The sequence below is a fragment of the Coregonus lavaretus genome, assembly GCF_964263955.1.
Source record: "Coregonus lavaretus genome assembly, chromosome: 29".
Classification (NCBI taxonomy): domain Eukaryota; kingdom Metazoa; phylum Chordata; class Actinopteri; order Salmoniformes; family Salmonidae; genus Coregonus; species Coregonus lavaretus.
This window is the reverse complement of record NC_140016.1, coordinates 17,985,873-18,001,215: the sequence shown is the minus strand read 5'-3', so window position 1 is coordinate 18,001,215 and position 15,343 is coordinate 17,985,873. Positions and strand designations below refer to the sequence as shown.

The 15,343-nt window shown below is 38.0% G+C and overlaps 2 long non-coding RNA genes across 6 annotated transcripts; one reads left to right on the top strand and one right to left on the bottom strand.

Moving 5' to 3' along the window:
- The first annotated feature begins 879 nt into the window (after positions 1–879).
- LOC311104790 lies at positions 880–10,170 on the top strand. Its single transcript, XR_014610183.1, has 3 exons — positions 880–957; positions 4,165–4,309; positions 10,089–10,170. It is a non-coding gene; the product is annotated as an uncharacterized lncRNA (long non-coding RNA).
- A 1,068-nt stretch (positions 10,171–11,238) lies between these two features.
- Positions 11,239–15,027, bottom strand: LOC311104900. Of its 5 annotated transcripts, none has more exons than XR_014610196.1 (4): positions 14,774–15,027; positions 13,552–14,563; positions 12,701–12,796; positions 11,239–11,783 (listed from the first exon to the last, which is right to left on the bottom strand). It is a non-coding gene; the product is annotated as an uncharacterized lncRNA (long non-coding RNA). The 5 variants fall into 5 exon arrangements; XR_014610197.1 differs by having other exon boundaries at positions 13,552–14,560; XR_014610198.1 differs by lacking the exon at positions 14,774–15,027 and having other exon boundaries at positions 13,552–14,298; positions 14,454–14,658.
- Between the last annotated feature and the right edge of the window lie 316 nt (positions 15,028–15,343).

Here is a 15,343-nt window from a genome sequence, read left to right as displayed (position 1 = left end):
GCACAAGGTGCACCTGTGTAATGATCATGCTGTTTAATCAGCTTCTTGATATGCCACACCTGTCAGGTGGATGGATTATCTTGGCAAAGGACAAATGCTCACTAACAGGGATGTAAACACATTTGTGCAACACATTTTTAGCTAAATAAGCTTTTTGTACATAAGGAACATTTCTGGCATCTTTTACTTCAGCTCATGAAACATGGACCAACACTTAACATGTTGCGTTTATATTTTTTGTTCAGTGTAATAGCAGAACCAAATGACCTGGACTGCAGTTGAGATTACATTAAAAGTACGAAGGTTCTAGACGTCATCACGCAATGGACGTCATCAAAGCGTGCAACAGAACAGTGTACTGTCTACACTCGGTTTGTTGTTTTAATGAAATAGTTTTAATTAAATCGCTTTTAATCATAGATAAAGTGTGCATTGCTACGGATTACGCGACGCGGTCAGCCTTTACGACTGGGACCGCAAGTTTGTGTCCCAGATTTCTGTTAAGTAGCAGTTAGCTGCCAGCCATCGTGAAAACGGAACAGGCTAACGCTAGCAGTAGGATGGACACAATACATTTTTAATGACGCTTTTTTCTGATAAAAACTAGTTCATTGCATCCGCCATGGGGCCCAGTTTCATAATATGACCCTATGTCCCAGCTGCTTGCTGTAGTTTTGAAGTAATCATGAAAAAACAGGCCTTATTTTAGTGCTTTTTTCACCCTGCCAGCTCCTATTAGTTCTATTGAGCACCGTGGCACCAACCCACCTTCTGAACATTCTATTCCCAGTTCTGCGTCACATTTTTACATTTTCGTCATTTAGCAGACGCTCTTATCAAGAGCGATTTACAGTTAGCGAGAGCATACATTTTATTTTATTTTTTTCATACTCACAACCAGTTTCGCTATTGTTAGCAATGAGACCTGCCCATGTCAACCTTGAAGGCTTACCTCAGGTAACTTATTATTATTATTATTAGTATTAGTAACATAAGCACTCTATCTGTTCGCCTGTGTACACGTTGTGGTGACCTACATGCTAGAGATGGCTGGCGCATAGTGATCAAACGTTAAACATTTTCTGGTCATTGTTAGCCTTTTTATTTTTTTGTTAAAAAGGTGTACAACCTAAACAAAACGCATGCCCCTGTCCTCTTTTTCAAGATGTGACCGATTTAAACAGCCAGAAGGCATTTTTTGTTTGTTTTGATTTGTTGTTTCTAAATGGCTGCTGGGTAATTAGGATGTAGCTCAGTTGGTAGAGCATGGTGTTTGCAACGCCAGGGTTGTGGGTTCGATTCCCATGGGGGGCCAGTATGAAAAATATAAAACAAAATATAATGTATGCACTCACTAACTGTAAGTCGCTCTGTATAAGAGCGTCTGCTAAATGACTAAAATGTAAAATGTAAATGTAATTTGATATGCATCGAAATCTGTTCTTTCGTAGGCATCGAACTGAGCGAATGCTGCGCAGGTTCACTGAGTTGCAAACCAAATGGATAGGTCTAGCTCATTGATTTGTAGATCTGACGCAGTTGCTACCTCCGATTATGAGCCTAGCAAGTGTCGCGAATGAGGTATATAGTACCCGGAGAAGGCCACAGGAAGGAGCAAGATAGCTATAAACCCATACTGTTTTTTTTGCCTTAAAAACCCTAAACTTAACACTAGGAATAACCTATTTTAGCCTTAACCCTAATTCTAGGGTAGGGTAGCCTAGAACACTTTTAGAAACTATTATAGTAATAATATTATGTTCATAAATACCATTATAGTACTAAATAGCATTTTCATAGTTTTTTTATTTATCAGAACCTATGTAAGCATTTTGCTTTTTTTATTTTTTATTAGTTATTTTATGATATTTATTATTGCAAGGCAGAATACTTGATAAACAAGCCATATACAGTGCATTCGGAAAGTATTCAGACCCCTTCCCTTTTTCCACATTTTGTTACGTTACAGCCTTATTCTAAAATGTATGAAACTATTTCTTTTACTCATCAATCTACACACAATACCTCATAATGACAAAGCGAAAACAGCTTTTTAGAAATGTTTGCACATTTATAAAAAAACAGAAATACCCTTTGCTATGAGACTCGAAATTGAGCTCAGATGCATCCTGTTTCCATTAATCATCATTGAGATATCTCTATAACTTGATTGGAGTTCACCTGTGGTAAATTCAATTGATTGGACATGATTTGGAAAGGCACACAACTGTCTATATAAGGTCCCACAGTTGACAGTGCATGTCAGAGCAAAAACCAAGCCATGAGGTCGAAGGAATTATCCGCAGAGCTCCAAGACAGGATTGTGTCGAGGCACAGATCTGGGAAGGGTACCAAACCATTTCTGCAGCATTGAAGGTCTCCAAGAACACAGTGGCCTTCATCATTCTTAAATGGAAGAGGTTTGGAACCACCAAATCAGCATTTAACTGCAGCTAAGATTGCAGCCCAAATAAATGCTTTACAGAGTTCAAGTAACAGACACATCTCAAAATCAACTGTTCAGAGGAGACTGCATGAATCAGGCCTTCATGGTCGAATTGCTGCAAAGAAACCACTACTAAATGACTCCAATAATAAGAAGAGACTTGCTTGGGCCAAGAAACACGAGCAATGGACATTAGACTGGTGGAAATCTGTCCTTTGGTCTGATGAGTCCAAATTTGAGATTTTTGGTTCGAAACGGCGTGTCTTTGTGAGACGCGGTGTGGGTGAACGAATGATCTCCGCATGTGTATTTCCCACCGTGATCCATGGAGGAGGAGGTGTTATGGTGTGGGGGTTCTTTGCTGGTGACACTGTCTGTGATTTACTTAGAATTCAAGGCACACTTAACCAGCATGGCTACCACAGCATTCTGCAGCGATACGCCATCCCATCTGGTTTGTGCTTAGTGGGACTATCCTTTGTTTTTCAACAGGACAATGACCCAAAACACACCTCCAGGCTGTGTAAGGTCTATTTGACCAAGGAGAGTGATGGAGTGCTGCATCAGATGACCTGGCTTCCACAATCACCCGACCTCAACCCAATTGAGATGTTTTGGGATGAGTTGGACCGCAGAGTGAAGGGAAAGCAGCCAACAAGTGCTCAGCATATGTGGGAAGTCCTTCAAGACTGTTGGAAAAGCATTCCTCATGTAGCTGGTTGAGGGAATGCCAAGAACGTGCAAATCTGTCATCAAGGCAAAGGGTGGCTACTTTGAAGAATCTAAAATACATTTTGATATGCTTAACACTTTTTTGGTTACTACATGATTCCATATGTGTTATTTCATAGTTTTGATGTCTTCACTACTATTCTATAATGTAGAAAATAGTAAAATAAAGAAAAACCCTGGAATGAGAAGTTGTCAACTTTTGACTGGTAGTGTATATATTTTCAAATGTGGTTTTAACTGGGTGTGACCTAGTAACCTCTATTTGAAAGTCCAGCAATTGGCATTGGATATGTGGGGGAGGTTTGAGACTGATCTCAGGAATTAATAAGAAAAATGCACTTTATTTCTCAGCTGCCTCCCCAATGTCTTTATGTGAATGAATAACTTTAAATTGCTAAATATTTCCAATAGATGGCAGCATAAGACCATGAAGCATCAGTTATAGGCTACACGCAGCAATATGATTGATATAAAATAGCATGTAACCAAAGACCATATGTCCCATGATTTTCTAAAATGGTCACTCAACACTTTACAGTTAGCTATATATATATATATATATATATATATATATATATATATATATATATATATATATATATATATATATATATATATATATATATATACAGAGCCTTCGGAAAGTATTCAGACCCCTTTACTTTTTCCAAATTTTGTTTTGTTACAGCCTTGTTCTAAAAGGGATTAAATTACTTTTTTTTTCCGTAGAACTCCAAGATAGGATTGTGTCGAGGCAGAGATCTGGGGAAGGGTAGCAAAACATTTCTGCAGCATTGAAGGTCCCCAACAACACAGTGGCCTCCATCATTCTTAAATGGAAGTAGTTTGGAACCACCAAGACTCTTCCTAGAGCTAGCCACCTCATGGCTTGTTTTTTGCTCTGACATGTACCTTCAACTGTGGGACATTATATAGCCAGGTGTGTGCCTTTCCAAATCATGTCCAATCAATCTAATTTACTACAGGTGGACTCCAATCAAGCTGTAGAAACATTTCAAGGATGATCAATGGAAACAGGATGGGCCCCCACCACCCCTTCCCTGGAAACAGGATGCACCTGAGCTCAATTTTGAGTCTCATAGCAACGGTCTGAATACTTATGAAAATAAGGTATTTCTGTTTTTTGTTTTATTGTAAATTTGCGAACATTTCTAAAAAGCTGTTTTCGCATCATCATTATGGGTTATTGTGTGTAGATTGATGAGATTATATAAAAGAATAAAAACGTAACAAAATGTGGAAAAAGGGAAGGTGTCTGAATACTTTCCGAATGAACTGTATATCCTAGTATGCATTATGAAAACATCTTAATATCTCATATGACAGCGCAAGTGGGCAGCCTCGGAATAGTAAAGACAAGAGATTGCATCTTCCACAGCCCGCCAAGAGATTACATCATGCAACCCTCACAGTTAGCACATTTACCTCAACATGCCCCTCGCTTGTGTGCTCGGTGCCACTGCTTGTGGTGGGGCTTGTTGATTAATCTGACAATGAATGGACTAGGAAAATACATTTTTCTTGACCAGATGTTACTTAATTAATTTTCAGGATTGTTGATAATCGTTATTGAAATAGTAATCAAGTATAATTTAAAAACATGAGAATAAAAACAGGTGAACATGATAAACATGAATCATCATTATATTAATTCACAGTAATCTGTTAAATGCTTTTTCAGTCCTTCCTCTTGCTTTAGCAGTTTGGAAAGGGACAGAAAAAAGTGCACTCAGGAGTTTTCCTGTGAGGGGGAGTGGTGGTGTATCCAGGGAGAAAACGAATCTTCTGAAATTTCATTTGTGGTCGTCTGCTTCCATCTATTTGAATTATTTAGCAACTGCAGTAGTACTGAATAGAGTGTATATCCTTGCTAAAGTAGTCATTACTCAGAAGTGCAACATCTTCTAGTTCATTTTATCACTTATAACCATAAAATAACTATTTTATAGCATAACAATAAACAATGAAACTGACATAAACCAAAAACACCATACATTTAGTTATTTATTACAAAAAATATATATATATATTTACAGTGGGGAGAACAAGTATTTGATACACTGCCGATTTTGCAGGTTTTCCTACTTACAAAGCATGTAGAGGTCTGTCATTTTTATCATAGGTACACTTCAACTGTGAGAGACGGAATCTAAAACAAAAATCCAGAAAATCACATTGTATGATTTTTAAGTAATTAATTTGCATTTTATTGCATGACATAAGTATTTGATACATCAGAAAAGCAGAACTTAATATTTGGTACAGAAACCTTTGTTTGCAATTACAGATATCATACGTTTCCTGTAGGTCTTGACCAGGTTTGCACACACTGCAGCAGGGATTTTGGCCCACTCCTCCATACAGACCTTCTCCAGATCCTTCAGGTTTCGGGGCTGTCGCTGGGCAATACGGACTTTCAGCTCCCTCCAAAGATTTTCTATTGGGTTCAGGTCTGGAGACTGGCTAGGCCACTCCAGGACCTTGAGATGCTTCTTACGGAGCCACTCCTTAGTTGCCCTGGCTGTGTGTTTCGGGTCGTTGTCATGCTGGAAGACCCAGCCACGACCCATCTTCAATGCTCTTACTGAGGGAAGGAGGTTGTTGGCCAAGATCTCGCGATACATGGCCCCATCCATCCTCCCCTAAATACGGTGCAGTCGTCCTGTCCCCTTTGCAGAAAAGCATCCCCAAAGAATGATGTTTCCACCTCCATGCTTCACGGTTGGGATGGTGTTCTTGGGGTTGTACTCATTCTTCTTCTTCCTCCAAACACGGCGAGTGGAGTTTAGACCAAAAAGCTCTATTTTTGTCTCATCAGACCACATGACCTTCTCCCATTCCTCCTCTGGATCATCCAGATGGTCATTGGCAAACTTCAGACGGGCCTGGACATGCGCTGGCTTGAGCAGGGGGACCTTGCGTGCGCTGCAGGATTTTAATCCATGACGGCGTAGTGTGTTACTAATGGTTTCCTTTGAGACTGTGGTCCCAGCTCTCTTCAGGTCATTGACCAGGTCCTGCCGTGTAGTTCTGGGCTGATCCCTCACCTTCCTCATGATCATTGATACCCCACGAGGTGAGATCTTGCATGGAGCCCCAGACCGAGGGTGATTGACCGTCATCTTGAACTTCTTCCATTTTCTAATAATTGCGCCAACCGTTGTTGCCTTCTCACCAAGCTGCTTGCCTATTGTCCTGTAGCCCATCCCAGCCTTGTGCAGGTCTACAATTGTATCCCTGATGTCCTTACACAGCTCTCTGGTCTTGGCCATTGTGGAGAGGTTGGAGTCTGTTTGATTGAGTGTGTGGACAGGTGTCTTTTATACAGGTAATGAGTTCAAACAGGTGCAGTTAATACAGGTAATGAGTGGAGAACAGGAGGGCTTCTTAAAGAAAAACTAACAGGTCTGTGAGAGCCAGAATTCTTACTGGTTGGTAGGTGATCAAATACTTATGTCACGCAATAAAATGCAAATTAATTACTTAAAAATCATACAATGTGATTTTCTGGATTTTTGTTTTAGATTCCGTCTCTCACAGTTGAAGTGTACCTATGGTAAAAATTACAGACCTCTACATGCTTTGTAAGTAGGAACAAATACTTGTTCTCCCCACTGTAGATGGGTGACATTATCTGCCAAAGTAACACACCCTTAACATATAAACACAGACACTGGACACAGACAGACACTGAAAATGAGCTTTTTAAAATAAATCTGGTGGCTCTCAAAAGAGCATTTGCTTTGATGAGCAGTTTTTTCTCAGGAGTGTGCTTACTGCCTGCCTGCCATCAGAGGAGTCTGCCTGCCTGCCATCAGAGGAGTCTGCCTGTCTGCCTGGCTGCCATGTCACTAGAGAGCACTTCCAATCCCCCATATGTTTTTTTTCACGCAAATATATATATACATATACACATACATAAATACATACACATATCCTTTCTTTAAATATATTTCCCTTTATTACTTTCCAACCCCACCACCCCTTCCCTAATTGGAGTAATCTAGTGAACAACAATGCTTAGGCCTCTACTTCCAGCTTATACATACTATATACATTTTATGGACACAGTCCATTTTACAATAATTACTGTATATTTTGTTTGTTTTTTCTCCTGAACTTCCTCTACCCTCAACCTCGCCGATCATTTTCATAATGTCCATCCGGTTTGTTTCTATATGCCATATCTTTCTAACTGTGCTCTTTCACAAAAGCTCTCAACCTATAACCTATATACTTATTATGGACACAGTATGCTTACATTATTAGTTATGTTGTTGTTATTAGTTGTTGTTAGTCCCATCCTTCAACTCCATTCAACACCATCCATCTATCTCTTAACACCATCCATATTGGATTTCTATTTGCCATATATTTCTCAACTGTACTGTGATGTTTTACAAAATATCTGAACCTTTCTATTCTCATTGTTTCTACAGATTGTAAGTTGAAAAGAAACATTTTTGCTAAAAGTATTATTATATTATTGATCGATTGACTATGACTTTTCAGATCACCCAGTAATGGTATCTGCAGGGTTAGCTCCATGTAAATATTGCAATCCTTTAGCCATTCCTGGACCTGTGTCCAAAAACAAGCTATAAATGGACAGTACCAAAACAAATGATCTAATGATTCTGTCTCTTCGCAGCAAAATCTGCAGAGCTGGGAAGATTGTATCCCCCATATAAATAACATTCTATTGGTAGCAAGAATTTTATATAATAATTTAAATTGAAAAATTATAAGTTTTGAATCCGGCGTCGTTTTGCGTTTCAGTTCATAAACACTATGCCATGGGATCGGTATGAAAATAGTGATATTTGGGAGATGATTTCCTTTTCAAATAACTGAAAGTGAGAGGTTGTAATCTGAATAAAGGGAAAAAGGCCATTCTTGAACATTGGGTGAGACAATCTTACTAATTTGCTAGAGAACCAGTTCGGATTTAAGTATAACTTTTGTATGACTGAAGCTTTTAGTGATAGGTCTAATGCTTTAATATTTAATAATTTCTGTCCTCCGAATTCATATTCATTATATAAGTGATTGTGTTAGCTGTGTTGTTGGCTAGCTCCTCTGAACAACAGTGTCCTGACGAGTGAGCACATTTTCTATGCCAGGCAAAATCGTGCCTCATTAGCTCATTGTTATGAATGTATCCAAATAAATGTCACTAGAAAACAGCTTAAACAAATGCAGATGCAGCTACTTTGCTGTTATTCTGGCTGCATTTTTTGACGTGACTGTAAGTTAGCCGTAGTTGGCTAGCTGGCAAGCAAGGGATAAGAACATTGTCAGTCAGTATGGCAATAGGAGATTTAGAACGAACAACTGATGGCAACCGAACCGATAGAACAAACGACCAGCTGGCTTGGGTAGCAACCCTAGATTTGTGTCGGGACTATATGTTGTGGAAGGATGAAATAGTATGAATAAATTAATCAAAATAACATTTTTAATGAAAATATGTCAATCATTATTTGAATTTGTTGGTAACCCATTGTATAAAAGTGATAATGCCCTCAAAGCCAGTGTTTGGAGGATATATTGGCACGGTTTGCCAGCCCTTGACTTCGTCTCGAGCCTAACAACACCTGTGCCAATATATCCTCCAAACACCGGCTTCTCTGGCATTATCACTAATCACATAAATCAGATATGTACAGTGTGGTATCCATCAGGGCAGTTGCCTTGCCCTGTTACTCTATTTTTACAAATGATTTGCCACTTTTCTTACAAGAAGCTAAAGTGACTTTGTATTCTGATGATTGCACACTCTACACATCAGCACCTAAAGCCAGTGAGCTCACTGAAACTCTTAGCAAGCAGTTACAGTCAGTATCAGAACGGGATATTAACAATAAATTGGTCTTAAATACATCTAAAACCAACAGCATTGTATTTGGTTCAAAGCATTCTCTTAGACCTAAATCTCAACTGGAGTTGCGCATAAAGGGTGTGACCATTGAACAAGTTGTAGAAGCTGAACTCCTAGGAGTAACATTGGTCAGTTATCATGGCCAAGTTATATTGACAAAGTTGTTGTGAATATAGGGAGAGGTATGTCTGTTATAAAAAGATGTTCCGCATTTTTTACACAAAGATCAACTTAACTAGTTTATCAGGCTCTGGTCTTGTCCCATCTTGATTACTGTCTGGTAACATGGTCAGGTACAACAAAGAAAGACCTAGCCAAGCTGCAGCTGGCTCAAAAAAAAGCAGCACGCCTTGCCCTTAACAGCACATACAGAATTAACATCAACAACATGCATGATAGTCTTTCATGGTTGAGGGTTGAGGAGAAATTGACCACTTCTCTTCTAGTCTTTTTAAGAAACATTTGTGTGTTGAAAATGCCTAACCACTTGTATAATCTATTTGCGTGCACTTCCAACAGACATACCCACCAGACACGACACTATAGGTTTCTTCACTGTACCCAAACCGAAAACAAATGCGTCGCTCAGTTATGTATAGAGCCATGTCATCAAAGAATGCTCTGCCACCAGAGATTACTCAGGCAAAAAGCAAGTTTAGCTTTAAAAAACTGATAAAAAACAACATATTTTATCACAGCACCTCTCCTCTTTCTATAGATCTAAATTAACTGCATTGTATATAAGAATATGAATATGTATATAGGAATAGTGTGTAAATAGTGTTTTTGTCTCTTGGTGTCTTTCCTATATATAACTCTTATAGATATAGATTTTAGAATTTATTTTTTGAATTTTTATTTTAATGTAATATTTATGTTATTCTCTATAACTGTTCTGTGCTTTGTTTGTGTTTGCATGTTTTATGTGGACCCCGGGAAGAGTAACTGCTGCATGTGGAGTAGCTAAGGGGGATCCTAATAAGTTAAACTCTCTCTCCCTCTCCACAGATGATGGTGAATAATTAGAGAGCGCTTACTCAGGTGACACAGAATGAGAGGTCAAGGTCCAGAGATTTAGAGGAGGGAGTGGATGTCCTCAGAGATGTTGAGAGGACAAAACCAAGCTGTCAGATAATGTTAATGACATAATACGGCTTATTGTTGAAAATGGTTCAGTGCTACACTGTAAACCCTAATAAGTTCACATAACTCAAAAATTATTTTGTAACAGATTACACAAAAATATTTTAGTGATGTTTTTAAATGTTTTAAGTTTACATAAAATAAAAATTACATTTACAGTTGCCTTAAATTATCTCAATGTTATCTTATAAATATTGATATTCCTCAACTTATAATTAGGGAGTAATTCACTCAACATTTTCAATATTTTTCAACTCATATAATGTGGGAAATACACTCAAAACTTTCAATATTCTTCAACTCATAAATGTGGGAAATACACTCAAAATATTAAATATTCTTCAACTCATATAATGTGTGAAATACACTCAAAATTTTCAATATTCTTCAACTCATAATGTGGGACATGCAATCAAAATTAATTCTAAACTGAAATACTGATGTCGGTCCATTACACAATTATAATCAGCGAATAATGTTAGAAAACATGAAAGTGACACCACAGTGACAATTTAACTTTTTTTTTATTCAACACAATGTGCTTTTAAAAAAGCACGAATCAAAAGGAGCTCAGTCAAAACAAAGTGCTTGTCATAAATTAAAACAAAAAAGGAAAAGGAAATGACTCCATAAAAACAAAATGTGTTTTAAAGTACATTAAGTGTTAATAGTTCCATATTCTGATAGTGGTCATTGCTACAGAGGGTAGATTCAGTATTTTGGGTCTCCATATCACACTATTCAGTAAACATTATGATAAAAACTCACAAAGGCTTCATGATAAAATTCAATAAGATTCTAATTATAATCCATCCTCAACAGCAATGACAACTATTAGAATGTGGAGCCATTTAAAACGTTTTGGCACTTACTGTACCTTGAAGGCTGCAACTCACTTTTTTTTAATAAAACATTCAAATAAAAGTACTGGTTTCTACTGTGCCGTACTTCAACTGGCAACATCATGGTAAGCATTAGGTCACACAACATTAAACATGTATAGTGAATTAATTCAACAGTCGTTTCCCACAAGTACAGTACAAAAACTTGGGCTTGGCAATACGTCAATGTTGTGATATTTATCTATTAACAATCAATGTATTAAATCTGAGGTAGAAGAGGCAAACAGTGTAACATATTAAACATGAGGTAGAAGAGGCAAATTATTACATTTGTAAAGAGGGGAAAAAAACTAAAAACATCCTCAATACTCAGCTCAACAAATAGTCCATTCTGAGTGATTCACTCATTGAACAAATCATTCTTCAGTGTCAGTAGACGGCCTTTCAGTGGTTTGTTGTCCTCAAGACACATCACAACTTTTTGGATAAATGTGAATGTAAGCTCAAGATTCTTTGGGTACTGTAGGTCTAGTGCATAGACATACCCAAAGAGCAGGAGAAATGAGTCAGCCAGGTTTGTGGGACCACTCACAAGTATTTCATCTTCCACGACAATACAGATGCTCTCAGGGCTGAAGAGGGCCGCATCAGTAGTATCATCAGTGACAACTGTCAGGAGAGCCACCGGAGTGTCAGTGAGGTCTGGACCATCTGCTGACTATAAAACACAAATAATACAAAAATGAGTTCAGCCCCTCAAGGATACAAATCATGCTAATGATGTCTAGACATTACGGTCACTTTGCACTTAGACTGCAACTAAGCTACATGTTCAAACTATTTTCTTTACACATGCTTATTATTTTATGTTAGTTTCACACCTACCTGTAAGCATACTTTTTGTTTAGTGGAATTCTTTATACTTACCTTTTCATTTATGTAATTTCTACATGTCAGTTTGCAGAATAACAACTCAAGGAAACTTCATAAACAGGTTCTGGGGGCTATTCCAGAAAGGAGGTTCAACAAACTGAGCCTAACCCTGAACTCAGAGTTGACTTACCCTGTGAAGTGAAACTGAGTTTTCAGTTACAGAACAGCTGATCTGAGTTAGGTAAGTTGACTCAGAGTACGTTAACTCGGAGTTGAGCTTGTGCCTGACGACTAGTAAAAAGCCATCATCAATGGAGCTCCGATACGGTTATTCACCATGGCAACGGGAGAAAACAGGAAGCAGACATTTTCTGGCTGCGGCTGTTATATAAATCACTGACAGAGTTTCAGATGCAGTCGTCTTTTCATTTTGAATTTAACATCACTTTATTTTATATTAGCCTTTAAGGAAGTGGTTGAATGTTGTTCAATGTTTTATTTTAGGCTATTTTGTTTTATTTAAAATCGGCTGAAAATGAAATATAAAAACATTTTATCTCATACTCAATGCGGCGATAAACTAGAAACACGGACTTTGAAATTACGTTGTTGGAAAAAATACAATTGGCTATACTGATGGTTTTCACATAACCTGCTTTCTGGAATGCCCCTCTGGTTCTCCTAGAGTTCTTTGAGTGATGTCATGTTTAAGCTGACTGAATAGCTAAGCAAAGGGATTGATAGTGAGGCCAGTACACTTACATTACAGGTCCTGAAAAACTTGGAGGCATCTTCACGCAGGTACACAGGAAGTGCACGAAGGACGAGGGCCCGTCTCATATTTACATCACGTTGTTCCTACATGGACAAAAAATATCCATTACAATAATAATTACACAAATATCAAAAACATTCATTGTACACTAATTATAGTAAAAATGAAAATGTTAAAAGATAAGCAAGTTAGTTATTAACAAGCAAAGCATCAAAGTTGTGTGCTTATAGATCTGCTATTTCTGTTGTTGTTCTTTGTATTTAACAAAGTATTAATAAAGGGTTCAAGTGATCAACTGTAGACCCCACATTTGAGATAAAAACATTTAGAGAAATAGCAAAAGAATGACTGTGGAAACACATAAAATAAAACCAATTATTAGTGTAACCCTCTCACCAGGCTCGAATTTGACTCTCACGATATTACCTTATTTAGAATATCTGAACAGCATGGGATATTAGGTGAGAAGGACATCTCCAATAAGAATCCCTATTGTAAACTTGCTAGGGTGAATGACAAATAGGGTATTAACTTCAGATAGAATGATTATAGACTTGGTTATTGTTATAAGGATATGCTTTCCCATGCATTAAATGAAACTGAAACAGTAAATGACTCCACCAATACAACAGACATAAGGTTCAAGATCCATATTAATCAAATGTTCAATGTATCACATCAAAAGAAATACAAATTATAAACCACAATGATTTTTCCACAACCCCATGTCCAAATTATTTGCAAGCTTGCTTAAACCCTGGGCGCGCGTTGGAGCTCATAAAAAAAATGACGACATACATAAAGTCCCGAAGTCCACCCCACATTTGTAGTTACTCACTACTTGTAGATAATGCCTCAGCAAAATATAGTAGTTCCGTGCAGGTGTCCTCACAAGATCCACCGCGAACACAGCTATCAATGCAGCCAGTACTCGGTAGCAGCAACAGACATCCGTTGGAAACCCGAACTGATCGTCACAAGCAATTCTCTCCAAGTCTTGCACGATGCTAGGCTAACCTCTAGGATGTCGAATGTCTCCACAATGCGACGGCAGCTTCAGTCTCCACTTGGTCTTTCTTAACTAAATAATAAACACTCTCTTATAGAAATAAAATCAGGATTTCCCTTAAAAAAAACTCTGTAGGTATGGTTTTGTTCTCTCTTTATCGTTTCCTTTGGTCGTTTTTCCTTCACCAACCCCACTAACGTCTCTCCTCTCCCTTCTTTCAACTTTTCCCTCCCTTTTCTTTCCCGGCAACCAGTCCACTCTCCCATTGGCCACAACTTAACAAGTTAGCTCATTGGTCAAAACTTTAACGAGATACGTGGGAAATTTAAACTTAAAAGTAAACCAACCTATTCACTTGTACATTTTTTTAAAAACATTGCTTCAAAAGAAATGCATTAATGACATTACAAATCAGGAGCTATTCGATCACCTTTTAAATCTAATACCAATGAATTATAACAAATACACTCTATACTTGGTTTTAGCAATGTATTACATTAGTAACACTATTTCATAATACATCCTACCTGAACTGTTAAAGGATTTCGAGATGATCTCACAACCACACACTTGAGCCTAGGAAGAAATACAAACACAGGCCTGGTTAGCATCATGATAACACACTCACATTATGTTGTTTAGCATTGTTCGTTTCACGCTAGCACACACAGCTCGATAACGTAAAATATTTACTGTGTAAGGCAGACACTTATTGAAATAAGTATACTCACAGTACGCACTTGCATTACCGGCGAACAGCGAAAACTCATGGACCTTCCTCCACCGTCAATGTCCCGGGCAAACATGCATTATGGGAAATGTAGTTCATCCAGGAAACCTGCTGATAACGTTACACCGTTGTAAGATGAAGTAACGTAACGTATTTGTCACATATTTAACAACTTCTAAAGTTACAATTACTTAGATTTTTAAACTATTTACAACAAATATTCACTGTGCACATTGTACAAATGTATTCCCAGTTCCACATTTAAGACTATCGAAATTCAATTTAAAAAAAAACAACAAAAACAACATTAGAGTTACTTACCAAATCAGAGGTGATGATAAGATGGCGCTTAAGAAAACGAAGGCAATAAGACTAATGATAAAAACGGAGGTGGTGGTGGTTTCAAGCGAGCAGCATAAAACTGCGCATTGCAAACAAATTAAAACAAATTAAACTGTGTTCCACATCCACACGGGCGGCCCAAACATCCCCGCATCAAGGCAAATTCAAGATGGCTGACTCAGCTTTCCTGAGGGAGAGATGACCCACCCACCAGAACGTCATGACGTCGATAACGTCATGACACTCCCTAAACTTTTTTGAGCGTTCCACACAAATTACCTATAAAATATTGAGCCCTCTTCAATTAAAGTGGCATAAATCTCAACAGAGCTCAACACTTTATAGTTTGGTCAACTGCATAACGACATTTGACTGTTATGACCTTATTACTTATGAGCTAGTACAACTGTTTGGGATTACAGTGTATCTACGATCCTTGGGCCCTCCCCTAAACCCTAACCTTAACCACTACCCTAACCCTAACCATAACCCTTACCCTAAGCCTTAACCGTTTTAAATGTCAACTTCAATGGGGTAGGGACTTCCCAA